General features: G+C 42.2%; 1 protein-coding gene across 6 annotated transcripts in view; it reads left to right on the top strand.

Annotated features, from left to right (window-relative positions):
• The first annotated feature begins 6,350 nt into the window (after window positions 1-6,350).
• CASZ1 (castor zinc finger 1) overlaps window positions 6,351-27,346 on the top strand; it is a 276,127-nt gene continuing 255,131 nt past the window's right edge. For all 6 annotated transcript variants that reach the window (XM_053997453.1, XM_053997451.1, XM_053997449.1 and 3 more), the window contains exon 1: window positions 6,351-6,779. The gene's annotated coding sequence lies outside the window, so the exon portion shown is untranslated. The remainder of the gene's footprint in view (window positions 6,780-27,346) is intronic.

Genomic DNA, 27,346 nt, shown 5'->3' with positions numbered 1-27,346 from the left:
GGCAGATCCCAGGATTTGAAAGTGTGCTTTCCTAGTGAAGGGATGTTTTCCAATATGCTTCTGTCTCCCCTTTTCCAACAATAAAGAAAAATACAGATTTATATTTCAGATTCTCCATGCCTATTTTTAGGAGTAGAGAAGAAACACAGGAGCTGTGACTGTATCACTTAATTATTCACTTCTTCCACGCTCAGAAATATTTGGATCAAAACTTATCTTGGTCAATGCAAGGTTATTTTTTTTTAGTTGGTTGGTCTAATATATTTGAATTGCTGCATGTCAGACTTCCCACTGCTTTGCCATTTGTTTAACTCTGTGTTGAGTTCTGAAACACAGACTTGCAGAGCAATTCCTGCTGTCAAAGCTGCAGCTGGAATATTTGGCATTAGGTAGAGTTTGTTCTTTTCACGTGTGGTTCTGCCAACACCCACAGTAAAGCTCTTCCTGAAGCTGATCCTAATTAAGGAAAGCAAGGCAGCTTGTGGGACAAAGTCTTCATGCTTTTTGAAATTTGCTTTCCAGCTTGGCAGTCACTCTTTCATAACACTTGTTCAAATCTTTTCAGCAATCTCTCTTCGCTGCCAGGAATTGTCTCAGTATTAGTGAATGCTTCTTTTGCTTGATCTAGTTTTAGAATATGTTAATAACTCAGTTATTTACTGTTTTGGCATTATCATAAATTTAGTAGCTCACAGACCCAAACATTAGATGTCCATTACATATCCTTAATTCTCTTTGTCATTTCCAGTGTGATTCCAATCATAAAATTTGCTTACCAGTGAGTAGTTGCTTATGGAAATAGGAAAAATAAACCAACAAAAAACAACAACCAACAGTTATTTTCAGAACTCTTTTATGCAGTTCTATTATTCCACCTGCAGTATAGCTCCCTGAGTCCCACATGTCTTCTCTGGTGTACCTCGATACTGACTGCCTGCATTTCTTTCCCTTCTAGCCTTCTGACTCCCAAAATATCACTGATGCTCAGTTCATCCCAATGAGCATACTAAACCACTACAAACATTCTCCACTCAGACTAGCCTAAAGGGTGGGCCATGAAAACACTTGCTCCATTCTGGGGAGCAGAAGAGAGGCGCACTGAAAGCTTCAGGAGCAGCACAGGACATGGGGTGTTGCTGGGGATGCTGCTTTTCAGCAGAGACTTTGAGGTCTAATGCCATCTCTGTGGCATACTGTTTCTTCAGCACTTCTCATTAACTGTGCCATGACTACCAAGGCAGTAACATCTTTCTCCCCTCTCCACCCAGAAATATTGCCAATGCTGGATTGTCAGTTATACTGCATTGCGCTGGATGACTTGTGGTTACTTAGTGATGTGGACAAATTCAAGATCAAGGGTGAACCCTGGCCACTAAACTTGTTTCACTTGTGACTCATTCCAGACTTAAAACCTGGCTCTTGCTGACATTTTCTTAACCCAATTTGTCATCCTTCTAACCCCCATTATCCAACCCAGGCAGATTATTTACTTTGAAAAGATGTCTAGATAGCTTCCATGCAAATTTTAAGTAGAGTGAGGTGCCACAGCTAGATTCTAGAGGGAGTCATATGTCATGAGACATATGCTGGTAAAATAACTTCTATCCTAGATGCTTCCAAACTCAGTGACATTCTCTCTGCTTAGGTATTGTCAATATATATTGAATGGACTCTCATTCTTACAAAGCAGCTTGGCACCAGTATGGGGAAGTGTCCACATTCATACCTTCAGTCCTGTGTGTTCCTGAAGAGATGAGCAAAGGTAAATTTAAGCACATATTTAAAGTTAAGGACATTCTCTTTCTTTGGAGTTGGAATCTCTGACTACCCCTTCCTAAGTGAGTCCCTCTGAATCTGCATTTTTCCAAAACTAAAGCATTGAAATTAAGAATAACTTGCTGCCTTCTAGAGAATTCATAATTTCCAGCTTGAAAGAGAGAAATCCAGGAAGCATCAATTTGCTTTGACAGTGGAGTAAAGAGCTGCAAAAGAAGTAACCTGTCAAGGTAGTGTCTTTTTTATAAATGAAATGAAAATGCCAGCAAAGTGAAATAGCAGGAAATGTCACACTTGATTGTCTCTCAGTAGGACAGAAATTAGATAAAAAGAAGGCAGGGTAAACGACAGGGTTTTACATTTAACAAGGGAAGTAGCAACATAAACTGAGAATAATAACATCCACTGAAAATCTATGCACAGCAACCCGAGTATGTCAACGGGGTGTGTTCCCACAGAAACATTCATTTAATGTACACATTTTTCTTTGAACAAAAGGCGGGTTCTGTGCTGGGAGTGCAGGATTCGTGGAGATACTGTGATCGGACATACGGGGGCAGCCTTACCTGCAAATTATCACAGTTTTGCAACACCGTGGCCGGGCCACTGCAGCCAGTGCACTTTGGCCTCCCAGGTTCCCATGGCAAGCACTGGAGCTTTGCCTCTTTCTAAACAAGGGACCCATGCAGGCTTTCCCGATTCCCTTATTTAAAGGGTGTCCCTTTAAATAAATACAGAGATCTCAGTCCAAATGGGAACTGGAGCCCAGGCTACCCTTGGTTATGAAACCTCCCTTTCAGAGCTCACAGGCTCGGGGGCTGCTGCTACACTCTGAGGCTAATAATCAGTTTTAATATTCACTTAGGGGGCTGTAAAAAAAGAATGAAAATTTCCTAATTTGAAAATGGACTTGATTGGCAGCTTTATTATCTCTATAAGGTGCGTGGCATTCCACACAATCAAGTCATTTTTTAAAATAATCTCACTGCTTAAGTCGTACATGCTGCTAATTGCATTTTAATAAGTCTCTTTAAAATCTTTCCATATTTTTTAATATCCTAATATTAGATAAGTGATTGCTGGGGACACTGGAGGGCACTGAGGTTTATAGAAAGAGGAACACCATAATGAAGCTTTATTGGGATGGCATCACCAAACAATTGCTGTGATAGCAACACTCCCAAGCTTGGAGAAATGCCAGCCATTCCCCCCCCAGAACTGACTCAGGCACAAGCCTCCCTGGCTCAGGACTGACACAGAAAATGGATGCTTTCTGGATCATAAAATGGCCTCTTTCCGTCTTGGAAACGACTGAGGAACTGTCCACTTTGGATTTGGATAGGATTTGGGAACTGTTTTTTCTCCATTGAACAATGACTTTGAAACACATTTTTTGTTTTGCTTGGTTCTGGCTTGAAAATAAAAGTTCTTTTGTCTTTTTTTTTTTTTTTTTTAAATTTTGTCAGGGTTAGACAGAAGGAAGATTTCTTTCCCAGCCCTATAGAGTAGCAGACAATGGGAAAAGTTTCCATGGAATTAGAAACTAAGATTGCAAGTAGAAGAGATGAGTCCATCTGAAAGATGAAACCCAGTTTGTCTCTGTCGAGCAGGACAGGAACAGAGAACTCCAGCTCAGAAGGCAAAGAAAATGAGCTCTGATTTATTTCAAATGTACCTCTCTATATATAGAGAACATCGAGAAGACTAATTTCATTGGTCTTAGAGTAAAAACATGTCACACCATTGGTGTGCAGTGAATGACGCACAGTAGCAGAACATCTCTATAAACAATATGAATAACAAGATCGATTAGAGAATTATTTACATTCTTTCCCAACTGTTTCCCAGGCTCTTGCCTGGTTAGAAAACCTTTCTCTTTCTCTCTGACTGAGCTGAGAATACCCACACCAGTTGGGAGAGCATTTGGGAAAAATGTAGTATGTTGTGGGGTTATTGGGTGTCTATAACTCCTATATGGGACAGGGAGCATTATCCAAGAACACCAGTCCAAACTTAATCACTCTAAAATTAAAAAACAAACAAATAAAATAGACAAGCAAAGACACCAAACAACAGGGGGGCTGAAGTGACGAACTACAGATTCAAGTACCTTGAACAACAGAAAATTTCTAACTCGGATCCAACTAGGATTCCATGTGTGCATCCACAGGGTGAGCTATTGCAGCAGTTACAACCCAGTGGTGCAGACAGGTACTCCACAACATTCCATGTGCAGAGCCCAACATTTTCTGTTGGAAGTCTGTCTTTATATTGAAAGTGCTGTCTTCTCTCTGTATATAAAGCTATGTTTCTGGAAAGTATGACTGTTGGGCAACTAATGCCACCTTCATAGTAATTTAACACCATTGTCCACGAGGGAGAAATATAATCTCAAATTAATGTGTAACTGGCTTTTAGGGAACTTCACTGGGATAAAGGAACTTTTTTTGCCAAAACAGAATGGCAGTGCCAAACTTTACATTATATTGCATTTTGCCCTCTGCAATTTGTGCACTGGGACCTGAAATCAAAAAGTTATTTTGAGTACAATAATGACTTTAATGTATTGCCTGCTTTTATATGATTTTTTTTCCTCCCAACTCTTGTCTTCTGAAATCATACTATAATAAATCACAATGTCAGTTTCAGTTTTAAAAATAATCAAGCTTCTAGCAATTCATTATTAGTAAAGGAAACCAGAAAAAAAATGTGATATCTTCTTGAAGATTCAAAACCTAGGAAAGAGGTACAAAGAATCTATAACGGATTTTTTTTTTTCCTTTCAAGTCTCATAATATTTGGTAAAGTTGTTTTTGGAACCCCAAAATTACTTTTAATACTTGAAATGGACAATGCTGATATATATCTTGCATTACCTTGTTTGAAAGTGAGCCATTTTCTGACTAACTGAAGCTATGCCTATCCATGTGTTTCTTCTGTACATCAGCAGAGAATTCTTGGACTCAGTCCACTGTATCTTTAGGTCTGATCCTACTCCCACTGAAACCCAAAGGAGTTCTGTCCCTGATTGCCAATTAAAAATGGATCAAGCTTGATTTTACCATATAGTACAAATAAGAATAGTTTATTAATACTAAATTTCTTATTACTAGTTGTGCATCATTCTGGTTTTAAGGTGCATGAGATGCCACTGTAAAGAACTGTCAATGTATCTGACATAAGCCATGAAACAGAAAAGAGTTGTCATGTCTTCCTCTCTTTTTTTTTTTTTTTTTTTTTTTTTTTTTTTTTTTTTTTTTTCCCTTCTGAGGATAAGAGCAGAAGGTCTTGTTTTGCTCTGACAGGCTGGGAGGCACATGTTCAGCGAACTCCTGCACAGGAAGTGAATGTCCAGGTCATATTTATCCCTTTTCATGTGGTTCTTTTAATCCCCCAGACTGGGTTTCAGAAGAGTTTTACAGTTTCAGTTTTACAAAGCAAGCCTTCCTTTAATGTTGGCATTTTAAAGAAAAAGCTTCAGTCAAAACATGTGTGTTTTACATCTGCCAGATGTGATGTTCAGGGGAACAGGCCACAATGTGGCAGCCAGCTCTCCTGCAAAAGCTGGACATCAAATGGGACCTACTAGTTCACAGCTGAGGGATCAGCCTCCTGAATCTCTCACCCAGTGCAGGAAAAAAAAATTAGAAAAAGTCCCCAAGAAAGTTACAGAACATGATCATAGCCAGCATTGCTATGACTTGCATGCCATTTTCCTGCATGGCCATATGACAGAGCACAGCCCTACTGTGCTCAGACCTGACAATGCACAGACCTGTACACCCAAAAATGCATTCTTGCCTAAAAATGGTTAAATTAAAAAAAAGCAAGAACTTTTAAGGGCAGCAGAAGTGCATTAACATGTCCAGCACTGCACCAGCAGTCAGTGGCTACTCCAAAAATAAAACCTGACTCTTCACAACTTCCACTGAACATCACTGTCCCTGTAACCTGCTCTTTCCAGGGCCTAATTATTGCCATTTTAATTAAAAAATAATGAAACACAATCAGACTCTTAACTTTCTCTAGGACTTTTCTCACAGCCCTGCCAGGTGGGGCAGATGCCCTTTTCGGCTGTTCCCTCTAACTTACGGTCAACTTTGACAGGGTAGGGACGTTTTTGTACCTCTGAAAGCCCTTCCTGAGAGTGTTCTGTGGGTACAGCTGGAGTTTACACTGGAGAGAAGGTTTTTAGTAGCTGGTGCTGTGGCTGGTGGGTCAGCAGGGCCCATGTCTGTGGGAGACAGGCCAGTTTAGGGGCCCCTGAGACAGCCACCATTTCCTGCCATTTTTTGCCATTTTTCCTAGTCCATCAGGCAGTGCCTCAGGAGGAGCAGGCATCAGTCTCCTGCCCTGGCTACCTTTCCTCACGATTTATGCAGCACTATCTGGCTGTGTCATCTACATGGAGGTGTGCTGGTTCCTCAGTAAGCTGAGTACTGGGCACCCTCTCCATGGCCACCATGTTGTGACTGTTGGAGCCCCCTTACCAGCCTCTCAGGGGCTGTTGCTGCTCTGGGCTGGGGCAGTTGAGACTAGGCTGGGGCCGTTAAGGCTGATGTGCAGCAGTTGAGGCTGACCTGAGGTGGTTGAGGCTGGGCTGGGGTGGTTTAGGCTTACCTGAGGGGGTTAAGGATGAGCTGGAGCAGTTGAGAAAGTTGAGAAAAGGCTTAGGCAGAAAAGGATGCTGTGAGGCAGAAATGAGGAGTCTGAGCCCTTAAAATTTATCCTACCAGTGCATGTGGCCTCCTGATCCCTCAGCAGGTACCTCACCCCCCTGCCACCTCCTTACAGTTACCTGGGCAGGAGATCCCCAAGGGAGCACCTTCTGGAGACAATCCATAGAAAGCTCTCTAGGGTGAATAGTAACTTCTTCCAGAAAAGCTGCTAAAAAGTGCTACACTACATCTGATGCCACCAAGAACCTGTCTCTGTAGCACAGGCAGCCATCCTGGGAGTCCTGGGAAAGCAGCTCTGTGCCTCTGTTCCTGTACCAGTAATGGGTGAGTATTTACTCTATTTCAAAATTAAGCACTTTTCCTTGGTCAGTAAGCTGCAGGGCTAGTTTTTGAATTCTCTGGAATAACAGCTATGGTCTCTTGAATTGAGACCATTCATTTTTTTCCTTTTAAGTTTTGTGTTAATCCAAGGTCACTGGCCTCCAGACCTGGGCTCTCCATTGATCTCCTTGAATGACATAACTAGGTTTTCCACAGAGGTGCCTCCTTTCCTCACTGTAGCTAGGTATAGATTTTGTCTTTACTGTGAGCTACATGGTATGGTCAGATGGCCTGCAGTAAATTTGGTAATATCCTGGAGTCTGGGTGACTGGATGGAGTAGGACTGGAATATGTTGTTTCTCTGGAGTGAATCTGAAGCAAGTATAGTTTATAAGCTGTCCTGTACAGTATATCTCTTCCTAATATCCTGGATGAGAGCCTGTAAGACTGGTTTATTCCTTTATGGGGAGCTGGGTTGAACAGGATCATGTTTGGCCATTGGGATTACCTGAATGTTGTACTGGGCTGGAACGACTTTTCTTGGGAGCAAGAGAAATGCCATAAACACAAGGAAACCTGGTTAAGTTATATGTGGATTAGTCTAAGCTTTTTGGACTGACCAAAGTAAGGCTGAAGTGTCTTTTAGAGGGTTTAGCAGGTATTATATTTGGTAACACCAGATTTTGCTCTCAGAGTTGGCCAGATTTGCATAAGCATCTTACAAGTTTTTACTCAACTAGTGTGCTCCCATTTCTCTTTGGCAGGTAAATATCTTGATAGATAGCACAAATAAATATAAACATGCATAGTTGTGTTTTTTCTTTTGAAGTGTGTGAGTATCGAGAGCTTGATTGTTATTTAGCCTTGGCTGTTCCTCTTATCTCCACTCAAGATTTTTACATCTTGATATTGTTACTGTCATGCTCTGCCTTGCATTTTTAAGGCCTTCTGACTGAAGTTAAACTTAAGCTGATAAAAGCAGCAGCAGTTTGTGAAGCTATTTTTTAGGAAGCATCAATTACCAGCAGTTTTCTCTGATTTCACTTGTATATATGGCTCTATACTACTCCTAGAAATTAGTCCTGAAAATAAGAAACAGCAAATTTAGATGCTTTTCTACCATCATCCTCTTAAAGCTAGAACATTTACTATGGATGACTGGATTAACATTAAATTCTTGGCTGAAAACTACTCTAGCAGGTGAAAGAAACAAACCCCAAAATGTTACGTTAGGAATAGAGTAATGCACAACAGTGACTCCCTTTCCAGACCGCTTGCCCCTCATCCAGCAGGAAGATAGCCATAGTGTGATTGGTCAGTGTAGGAGGAAGGGAAGGTGGCTTTCTCTCATGCCTTCAGATCACAAAATCCATACAACTAGGATGAAAGTCAAATGGCTGTGGCAGAAGTTTAAGAAATAAAGGATTAGTCCTGACTTTACCACATATTCTCTGTGTGACTGGGTCCATTCCATTCCATTTGCCATTTGCCTTGCTTTCCTCTGCAACAATCCTATGATACAGAGAGGTAATAGAAAAAAAAAATCCATCAGTGGCTGTAAGGCACTCAGCTGCTGTGGTCAGATAAGTACCACAGTGAAGGAAACTCCTCTAAGTATCTATTAAGGACAGCACTTCACAGGGCTCTTGCCCCTTCTATCCAAGGTGCATGAAGCATTCCATCAATGGTACTCATACTCCTTCAATACCCCTGAGAAGCAACGCATTATAAATCCCATTTTACAGATGGGCGAACTGACTTTTCCCCAAGTCCCAGAGTGGTTCAGTGACAGAGCTGGGAATTGAACCATTAGACATTTCTCTCTTCGTGACAGCTCTGTACAATCCCAGGACTCATTTATTTTCCCTATTAAAAAAAAGAAGTAAACAAGTATTTTCTTTTTGAGACCCACTGAGAATGGGGGATTGGGGGGAAAATGGAAGTAAAATTAAAAATAAAATTACATAATTCCCTACTGGCCCCGAGTTGTCCAGTCTCCTTTACATTCACACTTCTCTTTGTTATGTTTCCTTGAAGTTGAACCTCCCTGGAGAAGGAAACCTCAGAGTTTCTGGTGCTGGGGAAGAAATGCTTCAAGAAAAAGAAAAATAATCGCAGCTGCAATGTTAAAAATAAGAAGCTAATCAAAGGCAGCCCATGTGGGCGCCACTTTCATCTCTCATCTTCAAAGAGGTGCAAACAAACATTGTCGGCGTGCCAAGCAGCAGCCTCAGCGCCTGATGATCCCATTACTCCTCCAGCGTCCACCCTCCCTTTCCATGCTGCTGAGCCTGTAGGCATGGGACTCTAGGATCACTGCCAAGGTGGGAACCTCTAGTCATCAGAGGGGAAACCACATATGGAATTTCTCTGTGGATCCAAATCATTTCGTAACAAACATACTTGTGCCCTATAGATCATTCCTTGTACTGTTGCCTTTCTAGTAACAATAATAGCATCTCTCATTCCCTAAGATGCTGAAAAGCCTCAAGATCAGAGGTTTTGTTCTGGTGCTTTGAGGTATTTTGTTTTCCAAAGATCTGGTTTTTTTTTGTTTTTTTTTAATAATATTCAGGCTCTGATGGAATCCAGATGTACTTAGTGCAGCAGAAGAGTGTGGGTTAGTAGTTAAAGTGATGGCACTTAGTGGAATTGGATGTGCTGGGCCTCCTCCCAGCGCTTATGAGAACTTGCCTTGAAGTCCATACACCTGATAGGTTTGTACCTCAGTTTACCTGACTCTACTTGCCTCAACACAGGCCTGGCTGTTCCTGCACACCCTAAGGCAGTTCATATGATAAGTTAACTAACTTTGAACAAACCAGTTTAAGTATCAAACCCAAGGTACAGTGTGACGCTGTGTCTGAATTAATGCAACATAATGTGTTACAGGGTAATCTTAAGTGTAGTAACACTGGAGCATTGCTCCAGAATGGGGCTTGCAAAGAAAACGCAGATCACTGTGCGCTGTACGGGGCAGCATTGGATAATGTAGCTCAGATTAAGAGGAAGAAGGGTAAATTAGGTGATAAATAAGGTGAGGAAAAGAACTGACCTCTTTCCCTCAGTATTGAGATTTTCAGTGGATGAGAGAAAGAAAAGAGAATTTGTTCTGTGTACGTTGCCCTGCCTCATTCAGAGCATGAGTGAAACATCACTCATGGGTACTGCCTTCCTACAGAGAGGATCCTATGGAATGAGGATGCAAGAGACCCATTAAACTCCTCGGCTCTGCCACTACTCTTGTGCATATTCTTAGGCTGCTTCATCAGCTGCAAAACAGTGATGGTTTAGATAAATGGCTTTTAAAGCCATAGATTAAAAGAACTAGATGCTATTTCTTGGAACTAAATTGCATCTTGATGTTGCCAGAACCTTGGCAGAGCAGATGCCTTTACCACCTTGTACCTGTCTGGGGCTTTCCTGTTCTGTTGAGTGGCATTCCAGTAGCTGCAAGAGCAGTTCACTGGGGCGGTCATCCACCCACAGAAGCTCTGTGGGGCCTGCCCTGTGTTTCACAATGAGACTGGGAGATGGACGGGAGGGAGTAGAATTGTAATTAGGAAATTACAATTCTAACTAGGAAGGCCTGTCCTAGCCAGGAAAGGATTCAATTAGGAGGCTGGAGGAATATGGATGATACAGGGAGGGTACCAGGACTTCTGGGGCTGCCATTACTGGCAAGAATAAAGGTGCTTTGCATAAGAGCAGGACACAATCACAGGAGAAGAGCAATCTGCTCCCAAGTAGCACCGATCCCCCCTCCCCTCTACAGTGCACAACAAGATACAGATTAGACCATTACACCCAGGGGAAGCCACAGAGTCGCACTCTTTTTCATGGACAGTAGCAGGAAATCGGTGGATTGGAACCAAATGGGGAGCCTTACTCAAACCAGATGTGACCCCGGGGAGATCAGAAATGTTGAGATGTTTTTGCTTTGACATATCCGTCAGTGCTGAAGGTGGGGGTAGGCCGAGGGTGGCAGCAGCCAACTAGATGCTGCTGGATTATATCATGCTGGTCATAGGCTGGCTGGGTTTTAACACAGAAAGTTAGAGGAGACCATTCTGCTGCTATATAGTCAAAACCATGAGTGTATCCCAAATTTCAGTGGGCTCATCACCTGCTTCAGCAGCAAGACTTTGGTCTGGGACCTTCACAGCCCTACTATTGAGTTAACCACATCTGTAGGCTACAGGCTGTTGTGATCAAGCACTGCTGACCAAAGGTACCCTCTTTTTCCATTCAACAGACTTCATAAAGTAACTTAAGTCTGTTTGGACGGGGAAATGAGAAAATTAAAGCATCATCATACTATGGTGGCACATGCTGTGCTGTGAAATCCATTTTAAGTCCCAGCAGGGAACCCAGCACCAAAACCACCACTCTCTGCAATTGGATCTTACCTTGGCTCTTCTGTATCTAATTCTGTCCCCTTGCTTAATGGTAATTAATTTTCAAACCTCAGGAGACAGGAGTGAGTGTAGCATTGAACTGGGTGCACATTTTGCTTAAAGACCAAGCTGTAGATTCCTATGATTAGATGAGGTTATTTTTCTTACTTGCATGAGTTAAAGGCAAATTCTGATATCAAAAGTCTCCAAAAAGTCTTAAATTCTATCACTGTAATGGCTCTGAAGTCAGGTCAGTAGAAAGTAATCCAATGTATTCATTCATTTTCAGTTCTCATGATTATAAAAGCCTGATGCGTGAGTTTTTTGCTTATTTGATTCTGGTAATAATGAAATGAAATGAAATGACGGGAAATCAGTTGCTCCCCTGGCGCGCTCACTCTGTCTCTTCCTTCATCCTCTTTGTCTAAATAAGGAGTACAAAATTAACTTCAGTTAGCATTAAATTCTTTCAGGACTGTGATCAGTGTATCCTTTATTTTGTGCCAGGCCACAGGACATTTGTAACAAGAAGGTAAAAATCCCCTGACCAGCCTCTTTGCTTCTCTGCTTCTGCCTTAGAGGGAACAATTAATGAATTACCCTGGGTGAGAAAGAGGCTGCATTAGATTAGCGTGAAGTCATGGAGACCTTCTTGGTCCCATACCAGCACAAACTGTTGCTCTTTAGGGTGCTGCCTACCCTTACGCAAATACTACTGTCATATTTTATCTGTTAATTATGAATATTTCTGTGGGTGAAGTTGTTACTGTCTTTAGGAAGCCTGCACCTAGTCGGTGTCCATTGAAATCCATCACTGCTTATCTGCTGAGTTTTGTAGACTTCGGGACAGGAAGTTTCTGCTTAGCCTAGAAAATAATTCTGTCCTGTTATATCTGCCCCACCAGCTGGAGGAGCTGGCTAGCCAAGAGGACCTTATCAGTTAAGAGCAGGGAGAAGTCAAGTCCTTTCTTGGTCTGTGCTCTCTAAGCATCAAGAACTAAAGGATAAATGCTCCATTGTTTTGACTGAGTAGAGCTTTGCACTCTCCTAGCATAGGTATAAATATGAAATTTAGGGGGAGGAGTTGGGCAGGCTGGAGTTGGGTGAACTGGAAAGAAGCCTATGTTTGCCTGCAGAATGTCTCTGGCATCAGAATGAACCTAGGCATCATCCAGGACGAGTGAGATGCAGGGAATATGGACCTAATGATACAACAGGAGCATGTTGCTGGAGACCCTGTCAACACTCTCATGCTTTATAACTCTATCTGACCCCTCCCAGGGAGGGTGAGGTTCTGGTTTACATTAGCCCAGACAAGATGAAGTGTTGACAGGACTCAGCAAGGTTTGCACTGGAGTTTTGCTTGCTGGCTGCCCCATGCAGTAATGGAGCCATGCATGGTGAGTGTTGCCAACTGGGTCCCTTATAAAATAATCTGAGGGTACAGCTTCTCAAATGATGGAGCAGAACCTCCTCCTTCCCCTTTCCCAATAAATTTAATGACAGTAGCCCACAAAACCAAAATACCTGTTGAAGAACAAGCTGGATTTCATTTTGCTTCTGATGGTGTTTGAATGGTGTTTATCATAGAAGTTTCATTCTCCACTGTGAAGGCCAAATTGCCCAGTTTGTTGTCTGAGTCTCAAAAGGGATGAGTTTATAGGCATAAGAGTCACAGAAATTCCTATCTGCACCACAGAATACTGTCCTGGTCCACCAGTGAGACAGTGGGAAGTACTGTAAAGACTTTTTCCTCGTGGAAAGGGAAGACGGTGATCTATGCAAATGTGTATTCCACATTCTTAGCTCACTCTGCAGAATCCTTGATAAGATTTACCCATGAAAGTTATGTTACAAAGGCATGTCTCTCCAAGTGAGATTTATTTCACTACTTCTTAAGTGACAAATGAAAAAAAAATCTGAACACGGGGATGTAGTCTTACCCTTTATGTTTCTAAGACCTTGACAGAGTTCAAGCTACCCTGAAAGTATGGTATGTTTCCAAAATTAGAGTCTTTCAGACCTGAGGATAGTTGCGATAAGACTAAATAATCTACAAATCAGTACATTTTCCTGAAGAAAATTATAGTTGGCTTCTCTGTGAAGCCCGTTCTAGCCAGTTTGTATGATCTTTGCTTGGAAACTAAACAGAATTGACCAATTTTGATTCATGGCAACTTCCTCTGGCATATGCTCTGCTCTGTTTGCATCATTGCCATGGCAGCAAAGGAACTCTTTATTTGTCCAGCTACCTCGCCACATCCTGCCCTTACGTTGGAGACCTGATTCAAAAAGGCAAGGAAAGCTAGTTAGCATTCAGGAAATTTGACATCAAATGTCATTTTTCCTATTCTGCTCTTGCACATTATCCTTTCAGACTGAGAAGGAAAAGCTGAGCATAACCTCTTTACATTTAGAAAGTTGCTTTTATCTGAGGGTCTTAAGGACTTCCTAAAGCTGTGGTGAAAGTTTCTGGCTTTTTCTGGCCCATGTGGTCTGATGGATTTTATGTTTATGCACAGCTAGCCAGTGTTAAATGAGCGGCACAAACCCAAGACACTGAAGAAGGGCAAGAGAAGTCAGAACTGATTTTAAGGCGGTAGATGGAGTCAGCTGAAAAGGCAGGAAGTGTTCATTCTCCAAAACAAGGAGGTTCTTCTTTTAATGTGGAGTTGAAGAAAGACAGAGAGAGGTGTGACACATGAAACACAGAGACTTAAATTCAAGACGAGGTCTGGAATTCTTATATGTGTGCTTGTGTTCCTTGTATACAAGCACACAATGGCTAATATAGGATGAAAGTGGGGCTCACCTATGTCCAAGAGTTTAAAGTTTATTTGATACTTCATCGGTTCTCTTTTCATCTCATCTCATCTCATCTCATCTCATCTCATCTCATCTCATCTCATCTCATCTCTCTGAAATAAGAGATTTATTCAGTGGCTCTTACTTAATCCTTTGGGGTGTAATCCTTATTTAACCCTTGTTTGGGTGTGCTGATTTGCTTATATGATCAGGCCTTTTAATATGGTTCTTGATTGTTGTCATAATAGCCTTCAGGAACAAAATGAAGCAAGTCTTCCTCGCCACCTGGGGTCCAAATTCTCATATGATCCAGAAACTGCAGTTCAGTGTTGACGAGATGCTTGGGTACTGCTTTCCATGAGTAGATTAGCTGGAGCAACAATGTCAGAGCAAAAGGCTCTGTGATTCCCAGCAGTTATTGCTGGCATGGATTTTAGCATGGAACAGGTTAATTCAAATTCTCCACTGTTTTTTAAGAGGCAGACACTGTGCTGAGATAATGGTGTCAAAAAGCAGGCTGGATTGGGGTGTTCCTTGAAACAGGCAGACCTGGTATCCTTGGGGAAGAGCTGATGATGGGGTCAGATAATTCACTCTTCATGTTAATTCTTCTATTTGGAGTAAAGGAACAAGTCTGTTAAAATGTTTGCCCAATACTTTGGGGCCAACAGTTGTAATTACATTTATTCTAATACGTATCCATACATTTGGTGACTCACTGATGCAAATCTGCTTGACTACTTCTAGAGGAGTTTGCAGCAGGGGTGGCAGAGGAAGAGACAATCTGGTCCACGAGTTTGAGCCCTGGTGTGAGATTTCTGCTCTTTTATATACCCTTGAAGCTGGGATGGTCTGAGTGGGAGTCTGGATTTTGCATTTGGTTTGCACTCTTGCTGGGACTCTTCAGCAAGACCTGACCGAAGCACTGAGACAATGTAATTGGGACATAAGTGAATTCCAGTCAGTTCAGGAAACGCATCCTTTCAGTTCCTGAAAACATGCTATTATTAATTAATGAGCGCAAATACTAAGGGGGCTGCACGCCTTTCGTTCCTTGGCCTCAGACTTATGTCTCTCCATTCGTCTCTTCTTGCTAAATTTTTCAGTGTTTTTAACATCAGACTGATGTTACGTATAATTACCAACTTTGCACCAAAATTATATTTGACACAGCTTGTGTGGGAAATTAGAGCATTTCAGAGACTACAAATTCACCTGGGAAGATGAGCCAGGCAAGACAAGGCAGCGCAGAGTGGAAGTAATTTGAATATTACATGTGCCCTCCTGAAAATGCCAAAATCATTTAAATTGCTAGAAAGGATATTTTCTCTAATTAGCTGTGTGTGCTGGAGGGTTCATAATAATGCACTGGATTGTGGAAGAATGGACTGGCAGAATAGAGGCTGCCTGTGCTCCATAGGGGGCAGAGAAGAACTGGCAGTAGGAAGAGTCCCCCCCTTTCTTCCCTGAAAAAAATAAAAATATTTATCATCCCTGCAGCTGTTTACAATGATACCTCTCTTTTTAAATGTATAGAGAATGTGCCCAGTTACCTGGTCATGCATAGTACTAGCTACCGAAGGAACACCGGGAGCAGTGCTAGCTGTGCAGCTGTGCTCCAAGCTCAGATCCTACGCTATTGCTGTTTCAGGACGCTCTAACTGCCTTGAGCTTTTCTCCACCCTCAGGCATCACTGCGCTTCTCTCTGACACTTCTTCAGTTTCACAGGGTCCCACAAATACAGTCTCCATTCCCCTCACTTTGCTCTTTTCTCCCTGGGGCCCTGCTGGTAATGTTCTCACTTCCTTCCACAATTACAGTGATAGCCCCAGTTAGGCCAAGCCAAGTCTTTATTTTTTTATTCCTTTTTAAATATCCTGATGACTGTAGACATTCTGGGGAGATATATGCAGGGAGAACAAGAAGCAAACACACTCTCACGGATCTTCTCTCTTCCTGACATTGATTGTTTAAGCACTAAACCATTCGCTGACTCTTGTGACTCTAAATGATGTGGGGCTTTTTTGAGGTTTTCCTCCCCACAGCTACAGAAACCGCACTGGAGCATGAGTCGCTCTAATGTGAGGGCTTCCACCTGTGACTGTGGAGTGAGGCTGCTGCTGGTTCCATCTCCTTTTCTGCCATCACTGTTCCTGTGGTTTCTGCTTAGTTACATATTCATTTTTATAATGCAATTATCATCTTGTGGGATGAAGGAGGGGAAGACACCCTAATTAGCTGCTTAAAGCACTTTAAAACTGCATGTGTCCATGTCTTTAAAGGAGACACATCTGTAGAGTGGATGCTGTTGCACTGTGCTGCATGTTTCCAGTGCTGAGCATTGCAGGTAACAAAATTGTACCCACACTGTCCAATCCATGGCAGCGATTTCCCATTTAACTGTCACAAGGTTTGGATCCTATTGCTTCCTTGCACCACAAGGTGTCATTTGCACCCTGGCAAAGGGGATGTAAATCATTACCCTGTTGAGCAAGTGGGGAGTTTTGGCTTGGGAGCTTTTCAGAACTGCTTTATATGGAATGAACAATAACACGAATTTCAAGACAGGGTAGAAATGGGATTTAAACTCCCCCTCCCCCATATGCCTTCCAGGGATCCTGAAGTACTGCAGTCTAGGCTCAGAGGTACAGAGATGTTGTATTTCCAGTGAAATTGGAAGTAGCTGCCTGCATTTCCCTGTGAATCTGTCTCTTAACTGCATGGAAAGGCTGCTTTGTAACAGCAAAGAGGAACTAAATATTGGCCAAGGATGCCAAAGCTAATACCTGCTTTTTGGGAAACTGCCCTCATGTCTTTAGTGTCCACAGAGTGGCTGGGCCCTATGGTTAAGGTTTCAGCATGGTCCTTGGCTTGCTTCGCTTTGAAAGATGAAGAGCTGAATTGATTTGAGAACATTACTCCTGGATAGTTCATTGATTCCTTCACTTGATTTCTGAGGACTGCAGGGAGGAGTGATGCTTGCAGTCTTCCAAAGCACACATGCCCCAGTTTGTGAACATCACAAACCAGTAGCCTTTTCCAGGTGAGAATGTTCTTGGAGGTTTAGTACCAGGGCTTGGTATTGATACAGTTCCATGTGTTTGGTGGTGATGGCTATCCTTCAGGAAGGATGAAAGGTGAGGAGCCTGGACAGGAAGGGAGGTAGCTGTAGGAAAATTTGAAAAACAAGAAGCATTGTTTTGTTCTCAGTGTTGATCTTTTGTGTAACTTGGGCAACTGTTTACTATTCTTGCACAGGAGAGGAGGGAAGTAGATGAGTAATCAACTCCAGTTAATGACTTTGCTCATAAAGTGGTAGTTACACCCTCTCTCAGACCCATTTTCAAACAACCCGTGGCCGTGATATTACTTTATGTCATCTTCTATATTCCTTTAGTGCAACTTCATTTGCAGCTCAGGATTCAGGATTCTTCAGAGGGTTTCCAATTTTGGCCTGCTCTCTGGAAGGTATCATTGGCCATCCCACTGCAGGACAGTAGAGAGGGTGTGCACCCTTGGCATATACAGCTCCACCTGTAGTAGCAAAGCTGCCATTAAAAACAGCAGGTGATGTCCTCCAGGGAGACTCCATAATGCTTTCCCTATATGATGTAGCATCACCTCTAGCTTACTTACTACGAGGAGGAGTCCCCTGAACAAAGAGCAAGTATTTTCTTCTGCCTCCTTGTTCTAGCTGAGCTGCCACTGCCACCCAAGAAAATTTGCAGTTTTCTTCTAGGACCTGTCCTCTCCATCACCAGCATGATTCCACTAGGTGGTGCCAAGAACTCTCATGCAGATGCAATGAGTCTGAGGCTTTTACTTGCTTTGTACCTCAATGAGAAGATGCCTCTAGCTTGGCATGCAGGCTTTTCAGGAACTGTTTCCCCAAGGGGCCGTTTCCCAGATTTGCCTCTAAATCAAGGAAGAGATTTATGAAGTGGAAAGATATCACAGAGACAAGCTGGCATGAGGGGAGGGAGGGGAAGATTGTCTTCTGTACTGTGGGCAGAATTTTCACAGGCTGTACAATTCATAATTTGTTTTGTGGGATTTCCTTTATTCCTATATTTTCTTTATTTCCTGTATTTTTCTCTAAACAGTATATTTTTTAGTGAGAGGAAAACAAATACAAGGGCTACCCAAAATGATGCACAGTGAGCTCTTCTCTGAACAGCTCTCTATGCCCTTCAGGCCTGACCTGAAGCAGCTTCTCATAAAGCAGCCCTGTCCAGCAGCTAGTTCCATCAGTGTATCCTTGCTCTGATTTATCACCCACAGTTTTCTCCTAAACAGAGGATTCTAGGATGCACACAATTATTTTCATTTTAGGAACTAGTATCCCTTAAGACTACCTAGAATCAGCAAATTCCCTATGCCTGTCCTTGTATGAAAGACAAACACTTCACTGAGTTTCACTAATGCTGATCATCTCCAGAGTTCTCATTTTAAGAGCAATATCCATATTTATTTTGGTGAAGCCATTAAGCATTGTAGCTAATCTCAGGTGCTGAGAAGTGAAGCAAGTGACATAGCTGGGGATGAAATCCAGCTTCAGATGTTAACTCCTCTCTTCTTCACTTCTCAAGAGCAAATCCTCCAGAACTGTAGAACTTCTTAATTCATCAATTTTTGATGCATATCATCTCCTTAAGGGGTTTCTAAACTTTGGTTGTCAATAATTCCTGGCTCCTGGAGCAGACCCTTGTTTTCCAGATCATTTTAAATAAGCAAATAGAGCAAGTTTGATTTTTTTTTTTTTTAACACACTTGGTTTTGCTCTCTAGTGAATATGATTCACCTCACTTACTTTTGCAGAGTAAATGAAACAAGCTCCGGAAAATGTCTATATTGTGGTTTACTGTTACAGATAGTTAAAAAGCTAGATCACTGCATTTTTACTTTTCCTTTTTTTATTCTTTTACTAATATTTTTTTTCATTTCTGAACTTGCTTGTCTTTATTTTCTGTCTATCTCATTTCTTAGCCCGCTCCTCCCAGGCCTCTGCCAATTTGCCTGCCCTATCTTCTTTCCCTGTCCTCCAAATGACTACACAGGCCACAGCAGTCATATCTTCTTGACATCATCCCATCAGCAGACTGTGTTTGTGCCATGTTAATGTGCATATGTTGTGACAAAAGCAGTACAACCAGATAGGGAAACAGGGGGATCAAGTACCCCCTGAGGCCTTCAGAGAATCACAGGGAATGGGAGGCAAGAGCTGAGTTTTTTTGACAGAAGATGTTCCAGCTGTTCCGTATAAACTTCTTAGAGAAAAGGAATCCCCTTTTCCTGCTGAGCAGGTAGCATTGGAACTGGAATCTGAACAAGGCAGATGGGACCAGCTGTGCAGTTTGCATGGTGTAGGAGCCCAGGCAGGGGCAAGACTGAACCCTGTCCATGAAGCTGCAGGGATGGAAAGCAGGGCTGAAGTAGAGCGTAGCTAATGGAAGGTTTGGAATATGGGACAGTCTCTGCTGGAAGATGACTCTGAGATAAAACCATACGAGTAGGGACCCTCCTTACCCCCAGTAGTCCTATCAAACAAGAGCGATGGAACACACATTGCTTACTCCTGTGACAGGCAGGTATTATCAAGTTTGTTTATTTATATTATGGCCATGACAAAAGATGCTGGATTTAGGTTTAGGTCTGTTGTGCAGAGATCAAGAGAACAAGCTCTAAAAAAGCAGAAGTGAACATAGTTAAAGCACTCACTCTAAAGAAAGTAATGATTGAAAAGGCCTGGCTGAAAAACATAAATGACTCTTATTTCTGTATCTTTCCTCACTCTCTCCTAAAACATGCACAAATGTACAAACCCCATTTTCTTTACTACTCATTCAGAAGCATGGAGTTTATTTCCCTAAATATCATCTCATCTTTACAGTTGGAGTAAATTCCCACCCAACCTAAAAATTGACCCCGTGATTTCTTTGAAAGAGCTTCCACAGCCACCTTGTAATGAGAACAGTGGTAAACTGCTGAGGAGCCCTTTGTGGTACTCTGTTCCATCAGCTGCTCTAATACCTTTTTGATTATCTCAGTGGACACAGATATAAATGCTGCACCTTGGATCCCTCACTTGCAAGCTATCTCCGTTTTTTTTTGGTTGTTTTTTTTTTTTTTTTTTTCACTTTCTTTTTAAAATAAAAATGACTGCTGATGTTTATGCTCCTGTAATACATTATGTATTATTTTGTTTTAAGCGCTGCCTTTTGCATCCTGACAGTAACAATAAAATGTGAGTATGGGATTCCTAATACAGACAGACTAATGTTTCCACTGCTAGCCTTCCCTATCTCTTCTTTTTTCTTTCTGCTCTCTAAGCACTTTTCTAAAGGCTCCTTTTATATTCCTAATAAAATTAGAGCAAAATACATCGATTTACTGGAAAAGAAGGTTTGGATTTTTTTCCTTGGTGATAGCATTTTCTCTGCCACCCACCTCTTAAAAATGCTGGTGAATATTCCATGTAAAAGATATCCAGTTTCTTCTTTTTAGGTGTTGGGCTTTTTGTTTGTTTTGTTTTGGGGATTGTTAGTGTTTGTTTCAGGTTGTTTGTTTATTCAGTTGGTTTTGGTTGGTTGGCTGGTTTTTTTCTTGTTGTTGTTCTTTTTTTATCAGTTCCCTGATAATTTTCCCCCCTTGGTTCTGAGAATACTCTGCTTGTTGCCCCCACTATGGACCATTTTGTCTATGCTGATCTTCTGAAGTAATTACCTTTCATTAATGCATTTTAGTCATATCTCCAAGTACCCGTAAATGGCTGGTTGCTCATAGTGGGAACTGATCTGGATGGGACCATTTTACTCCTTTTTCATCTATAGATTGTGCAATCCATATCCTGATTTCTGACTTCCATTTTAATGTAATGGATCCCCTCCCTCCCTTGCCCTGCTCCTTATTTGCCTCTAAAACCAACTTCAGCCAGCTGTTAGATTATCAGAACCAACTTGGTGGTGGTGTTACACTGATGTAGGCAACCTTACCTGAGAAATTAGTCCTGTTGTGTTTGTACTGCTGAATCTCACAGCGGTAAGTTGTGCATTGGGCTCTATCTCCTACTGAGATTTGTGTTGATCCCATTGTTTTGCACTCCAACAACAGCCTGCTTGCAGTTACAATAAGGGGAAAGAACAATCAAAGCCAATTGAGTTTGTTCATACTCCATACCACTGGAGAGCTTTCAGAACCCATCACCGTGCTTTGGGGATTTAAGATTTCTGAGATATTCACTTAGTTATGGAGTAGGCTAAAATCTGTCATGCTCATTTAATGAGAGAGGAGGAGAGGAAAGAGACACAGTCACACATGAAAAAAAGCAATTTTCCTTGTAACAGTTGTGTTAAAATATTGATACAGAAGCATAGTGGAAAAACTTAACGAGTTGTTAGTGTTAGAAATAATGCCAGCATTAGACATCTCTTGTGTGCAGAGTTTCCAAGATGGTGTTTAGCATTTCTGAGAAAGAAATCTCATGAGAAATGTGGAATTGCTCTACCTGGATCAGACCATGACACTTCAGTCTCGTGTCTTCTCCCAAGGCATCTAAGCTGTCCTATCTATTACCACAGGAGGAGCTGATAGAGGCCATAGTGTGGTGAAGACCTGTCTGTTATCAAGAAGCTTAGAGTAAGATTCGGTATTGAATGTTCTCAAGCGCCCTGTATACTGTATCTCTTACCAAGGGTACACTTTGAGTTCAGAACTAAGAGCTTGTGATTAAGGCAGTTTGTTGGCAATCTTGATTCCAAACTGTTGCAAAGTTTATATACCTTGGGCATGTCACTTTTTCTGTGCATTATGCTTACGAAATTATTCCACCCCCCCCCCCCCTTGCCTTTTTCTCCATGTAGCATCCTTTGACTCTGCAGGGTTGCAAACATGACAGAAAACATTTCTTTTCCATGTGTTTTTTACTGTTTTCAGTGCTGTGATTCCCTCATTTTGATCAAGGCTTCATCTTCTGACACCCAGATGCTCTTGCTGTTTTGGTTCACTGTCAAATGGGGATGTCTCAAGGCTTTTAGATGGTGAGCTTTCATTGGGATGGGTGTTCCCTGGAATCCTACGGCTTCACTTTGGGTTTAACAAAGAGATGTGGATACAATGTGGATGTTTGCAGTAACAGGAACTTCAGAGTGACCCACAAAATCTTTTCCAATGCTGTCCCCTAGTCTTGGGGTCTTTCATTGGTTCTCATGCCTGGAAAAGTCACTGAATTAATACATTCTGCAGAGCAAGCCAAATAGGATATGCTGGGCTTTGTTAATGCAGACCTCTATCCATCAGAGACTCAGCTGAGACCAGTAAATCTGAGCATCCCCTTTAAGATGAAAATGAGAAAGGAATTAATTTTAATGAGTGATGTTTTTGCTGCTGCTTGCCCTGTCGTGTATGGCCTCTGTGTAGGCAGTGTGATCTGCCATGACGTCAGTGCTCTATGATCAAACCTCTTCCAAGAGGGGATACGTTACATGTGTTTCTGTGTCAAGTCCGATCCCTGAAGAATGTTGCCAATCCATTAAGAGCCTGGCAGGCTGTACTGGGAAATGCTAGCATGAGCACAGAAGAGAGAGGCAAGCCTGAGAATAAGGTGGAAGGAAAGAATAATCTCAGCAGCAATTCTGTATCCAAAAAGGACTTCTAGGGATATATTGTCTTGAGCTTGTACTTTGCAGAATGCTGTTCACTTTGCTGAATGGCTTACCAAGACTTCCTAGCAGAAGAGGTTTCCCTTACGACTGCAGACCGTTCCTATACTGTACAGTTTGCTTGGCATCCCTGGCTATTGCTTGTCAATACCTGATATTATAGAGACCTGAGAAAACTATAAGTATGTTGGGCTGTGCTCTTCAACAATCTGCTTCAAATGAAATGCTTGAGCCCTATTAAGTGCTAACCCTTTGAATATCTGCTCCTTGGTTTTACTGAAGGCAGTATGGCTTTGCATTGGATTCAGTAAGTATATTGATTCCTGGTCATAGTGAAAAATCAGACAAAACTGAATTTTGTTTCTCTTCTATCAGACTGTTTTTGTTTATGTATCTGTCTCTACAGAGATCAAGAGCAAGGAAATCCTGGTGCTGTGGTATCTATTGTTGCCCCTAGTGGGCTTCTGGCAATGGACTGGAATGAGAGCTGCCAAAATTGTTTTGTCTTTCTTTAAGTGGTATGATACTTATAGATATATGGCTCCCAAGCAGAAAGGATAACCCTTTCTTTCTATTGGGTGTGATGCCAGGAGAGGAGTGTTTTATAGTAAAGAAAGGAAGTGAGGTGAGAATCTCCTGTGGGCTCTGTAGTATTTTGAACCAAGGCTGGACTCAAAGGAGGATGCACAATACAGCATGTGGAGGGCTCAGTCCAGATTCCTGACAACAGTAAATGAATCTTCCAAATTCTTCTCACATTTAAAATTAATTGTTAGGGGAGGAAGGGCAGTTGCTTTTAATATAGATCACTTAACTGTAGATAGATCTGTGCAAGCCCCTCCTTTGCATCCCCTTATGTCAAGGTTTTAGTCTGAATTATTCCTGTTCCCCTCCCCATTACCAACAAGACTTCTGTCTTCCACTGCTGAAATCTCTGTTCATTTAAGCAGGAGGGAGTGGTAGCTCTATCGAAAAACCTACCAAATGTCCAGAGCTGGAAACAGTAATGGAGTAGCAATATGGAAATTGAAAGGACAAGGAGCAGGGGGATTTGCTGCAGTGCTGCTTACTAAATGATCATGGGCATCATTAAATGAGTGGCATCAAGTGCCAAGCTTTCAAAAGCTGTCTATCTCTTTCCTGGGGAAGTTCCAACTTGATTACCAAGTGCCCTGCTTGAGATGCACCTTAGAAAGGAACCGTGAAAAATATAGAATCATATTTTTTTGAGAGAACTAAGGGGGTGATTTCTAGCCAATTTTCTCATATTTGCACCATTTTGAGTGAAAACTGCTCAAGGCACCTGCCATGTTGCTCATGAAGATGGACTCCCAAACTGTTTCCATTCTCTTTGCTGGCATACATTAGTGAAGAATCTTTCTTTACCAGACTTACTAGCCAATCTGAGCACAACTTATCACCAGACACTTTTAATGAGAATACTGACTGGTGTTGCCTTCTGGGATCCCAATGTGACTGACCCAGCGCTGCTGTGTGAGACAGGAGTCAGTCGTGCGTTCTTGGTGCAGACTGATGGATTTGACTGGGACCCTGGCTACACCCTGTGCTTGTGAGCTGCTCTCTTTTTGCCAGCTTCCCCTCAAAGTGCTGAAGTGCCCCCACAAACCACATGCCCAGAGCACTCCATTCAGGTTTGTTGGCCTTCAAATCCCAGTTTGCCTGGTCCCTGAAGCAGCCTCAGAGAGCAATCAAAGCCACTGCAGTGCAATTTCCGACTGAGAATTTCCTTCCTATTTCTGAGCGAATGTGTGTGTGTGTATTTACGTGTTAAAAAAAAAAAAAAAAAAAAAACAACAACAAAAAAAAAAACAACCCCACAACATTTTGGTTTTGTGCACTAAGCACTTTTGAGGGCAATATGGGGCCCTGTAATATGGAGGTTTATAACCTCCTCAGCTAATGCTCTCTGACACTCTGTTTTGATATCATTACTACATTATACTCACAATTTTTGAGTGAAAAAATACAGTACTTAGAAAGTCGAAATTCATAAATAAATTCATGTCAAACCGCACTTAATATTGATTTTGTTAGTGTTCAGATTCAATAATAAGGTACTGCGTGCATGAATATTTAAATATAATCATCATTTCTGCATCTCCTAATGGCCTCTGCTCTTCTACACTCAATTTAAACACAATTTAAAAACTATAATGTATTGAAAAATACTAGGATTTAGCAATAAATCACCATTGGGATACTCCAAGCCTTTTATAGGATAGCTCAATATCTGCTTCTCAAGGGACAGCACAATTAGATTCATGTTTTTAAACTTCTCAATTATCCATATACCATAATTTTATGTGAAAGTTTGTTTCTCTTCTTCCCCCCTCCACCCCTACTCCCCCTCCTCACCCTTCACCAGATACTCTCCCAGTAGGAAGCGGAGAAATCGCTAAGTGTTCTCTTAGCTGGGTTAGTATAGTAAAAAGGAGTCAAAGGTCACAGTCCTCAAACTGAATTAAATCCAGAGGCTGTCAGGGAAAGCAGAACGCTGACTCACTTAATCACATTATTTGGGGAAAAATATAGGGGGAGGAGAGATATAAAATGACTCAAAATGAACTCACCAAGGAGGAAACGGAGTTTTTATATTTATTTAAAAAGCAATATTCGTCTTTATCAAATAGACGCAGGGTGGTTCGATGAGGATGGAGCTGGCTGGTCATTTGCGCAGTCGCAGGCAGGAGGGCTCTGGCAAGCAGATTTTTCCCGAGCAGGATCAGTGAGGGAAGGATGCAGTGCCCTCGGTGCCTTCAGTGCCAAGCTGGGTTGTTTATTGATGGGGGGTGTTTCTGTAGTGCTGGTCGCTAACTCATCTGCAAACCACACCCTTTGAGGTAGGTCATTATCATTATCCTCATTTTACACATGGAGAAACTGAGGCACTGGTGGATGAAGTTGTTATGGCAGAGTCCCAGTGACAGATCTGGGTCTTTGGGTTCCTAATGCTAATCCCTTTGCCCAGGCTATATGGCCATTCTCTCTCACCAGTGTCCTCAGAGACCATGATGGAAAGAGAGATGAAAAGGATATGGTGCTGGAATCTGATACAGTAGCACTAACATTTTAGGAGAGCAGCAAATCCCAATGGCATTGGCATGGGATTAACTCTGCTGGTCCTGAGGGCGGCTTGCAAGTTTTGTTCAATGTGTTGCTATCAGATGGGAGGAAATTGTCAGTAGAGGAGTGCAGGTCTGGTGTCCAATGGAGAGGACATGGCCATGTCACTGGGTGATGCTGGCAGTGTCACACAGTGCCCTTGCAATGCTTTATAAATCGTTATGTGGGGCTGGGAGTCGTTGGTTGGGGATCAAAGTGTGGCCTGACTAACGGCATCCGTCCACCTGATGGCAGAGGGAGGGCAAAGGTCTGCTGAGGGGCACACAGACTGCTGACCTTTACAATCCCCAATCAAGCAGCCAGAACTCCTCCAGGCCACACTCTATCTGGCTGAGTTTTTGCTTATATTCCATATTTCACCTAAATTCATTAGAACTGTTTTCGAAAGAAATTTAGTGTGTTTCATTGGAAGTAGTTTTTATCTCATACATCTGCCAAAGCATCATCTCCTGCTGCCTCAGGATCACATCAGACCTGTGAAGTCCTATGACTGGATAAAAAAGATGTAATTGATGGGAGAAAACTCTAACCCAGATGAGATGCTGCCATTCTATCTGCCACAGTTTGAAGGTCTGTTCATTTTTTTTTTGTTGTTTTGTGGGTGAGTAAGACAGACATTCCTTTCCTTGATAGGCAGGAACCACTTTCACCTCTAACAGTTCTAGAGCTCTTTTGTCGAGCTGTTGAGTTGATCTGCAAAATATGTTTGTAATCCGGATACCAAATATTGTCCACCTTCCTGTGGGGAGGAAGGGACAGCAAATTTCTCTTTAAGAAGCAAAGCAGGGTCAAGAAGATTATTGCAAGAATTATGCAGGTGCATACGGAGTTTTAATGATTTTTTTTTTTCTAGGCTGTTTTTGAGCTTCTCCAAAGTGTCAAAAAGTAAAATCAAAGTCTTATGTGAAGGAAATCATTTATTGGCAAGTGCAGTTCATCGCATGATTTCACTAGTTTTTCAGTGTATAGAGTATTAGGGAGCACCTGGATCTGTGTTTTAGGGAATGGAATATTGGCACTTGTTGAAGGTCCACTGGCATACAGCACTTCAGCTTGGTGGAAGCTATTGGGGAATGCACACCTGAATGAGCGGCAGACTTGGACTTGCAGATGGAGGTACAAACTCCAGAAGAGCCCCAACATCTCTCCAGGAGATGTCAGAGGAGGAAGACAGGTACTCAGAGAAAAAGCTGGCAGCAAAAAGTATTGAAGGTTTTTCACACTTGCCTGCTCACACACTCTGCATAGCAACATATAACACAACAGCAGGAATTTCCTGTCCTGCCTAACGTGGTTGTCCCTTTCCATTTATTTTCCGTTGTTCTGACAAGATACCCGATACCGCTGATATTGCAACCACCCGATTCTCTTCTCAGGACCATCGTCCTGTCGCAGTAGATGGAGGGAGCAAGTGAAGCCCTCAGTTCCTGCTGTTCACTGGACCGGCCCGTGGTCTGCAGGTGGCGCTCTGGCCCTGCGGGGGGGGCTTGGGAGCGGCTGGAGCCCCGTCCGTGCGGGATGTTCCGGCACGAGTGGGCCAGAAGCAGTATGCCAGAAGCAGTATGG

Source organism: Vidua macroura, chromosome 23 (genome assembly GCF_024509145.1).
Source record: "Vidua macroura isolate BioBank_ID:100142 chromosome 23, ASM2450914v1, whole genome shotgun sequence".
Lineage (NCBI taxonomy): Eukaryota > Metazoa > Chordata > Aves > Passeriformes > Viduidae > Vidua > Vidua macroura.
The sequence above is the reverse complement of the archived record's forward strand: the minus strand, read 5'-3'. Positions and strand labels throughout refer to the sequence as shown.